Below are 800 nucleotides of genomic sequence, written 5' to 3' on the forward strand. Positions count from 1 at the left end.
GTTATATAAGGAGGGATTTTAGTGACCTAGCCTTGCTTTTTCACCTCTGAAATTCTTCATGATGATGACTTTCATTCTAGTTAATAGTTTTCTACACCATTTGATGTCCTCTGAGATCAAAACCATGCTGAAAGCCAGCAATGCCGTTAAATTATCACTTTCTTTGTTTTCATTTTTGTACTTGACTCCTCAAGTCATGCAGAATTTATCTAGTATGTATTGTAAGGAGTGAACTTGTCTTCTTTATTTTTTTTTTATTATTCTGGCCAATTTTGTCAGGACAAAAAAGTCATGGGGGAAAAAGAAGCTTTATTTTCTCATTCAATTATGATACCACCTCTATCATGTATTTAGTTTTTGCATAGAAAAATCATTCGTATTTTGGGTTTTTTATTCTGATTGATTTGCCTCTCTGTGGATTCCTGGGTAACTGCTATACTGTTCTGATTATTGTTCTTCTAAGTTTCATCACTTGTAGGCATTATTCCCTCTGCCCTCCCATTTTATTTCCAGAAAATTTGTTGCCTAATCCTACCTTTTTATTCTTCTAAATGTACCTCAGAATGTCTTCTATAAAAATTTCTGGGATGTTAATTAGAATTGCAATTTGGATCACAAATTAATTTGAAAATATTAAATGGAATTCCTGTTTCTGTTCAGGAGCTTAACATATATCTTTAATGATTCTCTTATTTCTTACAACTGCAAGGAGATCCAACTGGTCCATTCTGAAGGAGATCAGCCCTGGGATTTCTTTGGAGGGAATGATGCTAAAGCTGAAACTCCAGTACTTTAGCCAC

The sequence above is a fragment of the Bison bison genome, unplaced genomic scaffold (genome assembly GCF_000754665.1).
Source record: "Bison bison bison isolate TAMUID 2011002044 unplaced genomic scaffold, Bison_UMD1.0 scf7180017864298, whole genome shotgun sequence".
In the NCBI taxonomy this organism is placed as follows: Eukaryota; Metazoa; Chordata; class Mammalia; order Artiodactyla; family Bovidae; genus Bison; species Bison bison.